General features: G+C 38.4%; 1 protein-coding gene across 5 annotated transcripts in view; it reads left to right on the top strand.

The window, feature by feature from the left end:
- Positions 1-1211, top strand: part of LOC109541915 (leucine-rich repeat serine/threonine-protein kinase 1) — a 444231-nt gene that overhangs the window by 959 nt on the left and 442061 nt on the right. The gene's annotated exons all lie outside the window — the stretch shown is intronic.

Raw genomic sequence — 1211 nt, 5'->3', positions numbered from 1 at the left:
GTTGGTTGGAAGGGTTGTGCAGTGGGTTTTGGGGGTGTCTTATTCGTGTTATTAGTCTTAGTGCAATTTGTTCTGTTGTTTGTACGTATCGTTTTATCCTTTCTGTTCCGTTGGCCCTGAGCATATGTCCGTAGTCCAAGAGGGGTCTGCAGATCGCTTTGTATATTTTTGTCGCGGTATTGGTACTAATTCCTTTGTCCTTGTATGTTAGTGATCGAAAGTGTTTTGTTCTTTTTATTATTTCGGTTCTGATGTTTCGTGTGTGTTTAGTGAATTTCAGTTTGTGGTCGATTGTAATCCCAAGGTACCTTACGTCGTTTTTCGGTTGTGTTATTTTTCCGTCTGCAGTTATTGTGGGCGAGTCAGCGTTGAGTCTGTGGTTCGTGAGCAGAAGTTGATTTTTTTGTCGCTTTGGCGTTAGTCTCTATTTATAAAACCATGTCATTGTGTTGTTTGTTAGTGTTTGAAGTCTTTCAGTCGCTTTTTCAGTAGTTTTGTCGTGTACAATAAGTGCCGTGTCGTCAGCGTATTGTAATATGTATGCCGTTCTGTCGATTTGATTTTTGTCTGGTAAGTTGTAATTGTATATGTCATGGCAGTATATATTGTAGAGAAAGGGTGAGAGAATCCTTGGACGAAGCCCTTGTTCAGGGAAAAAAAGCAAAGGAGAGTGTGTTGTCAATTCGTACTTGTAGTTGTCTGTTTTCTAATAAGTTCTTTATGTGTTTTTTGTCTTGTCGGTATTGTCCAATCAGAGTTTTAATGTTCCTGTTGAGTAGGTTTAGTGTTTTTTTAGGTCGTTATTGTGGGTGTAAGTGTATAGTCTGTAAAGTTCTCTGTTATTTTATTTTAAGTCTCAATATGAATTTGGGTAGGGTGTGTCGGTTGAAAACATTTTTTATTTCCGGGCTAAATTTGCCTATGGCTAGTGAAAATTGTTCTTGTATGGTTTCTATTGAAATGGGCTGTGCTTGCGATTGAATGTAGTCATGTATATGTTGTTTCACTTTGTCTATGTCAGTCTTTGTTAAGTTTGACGTTTTCTCTATAGGAGGTGTACTGATGGTAGGTTGCGTATGTTTTAAGTCTATGTTAAACGTTATAGCTAGATGGTCCGATCCAAGTTCGTTAGTTAGGCTTATGTTATTAATGGTGCTTGTTAAGTTTGTTGTGTGCAGTAAAACGTCTGGTGTGGAGTCTGGGTTTCCGGG

This window comes from Dendroctonus ponderosae, unplaced genomic scaffold (assembly GCF_020466585.1).
Source record: "Dendroctonus ponderosae isolate FM_Combo_2020 unplaced genomic scaffold, Dpon_F_20191213v2 Dpon_F_20191213_1, whole genome shotgun sequence".
Lineage (NCBI taxonomy): Eukaryota > Metazoa > Arthropoda > Insecta > Coleoptera > Curculionidae > Dendroctonus > Dendroctonus ponderosae.
Note: the sequence above shows the minus strand (reverse complement) of the source record. Positions and strands in the feature narration are given on the sequence as shown.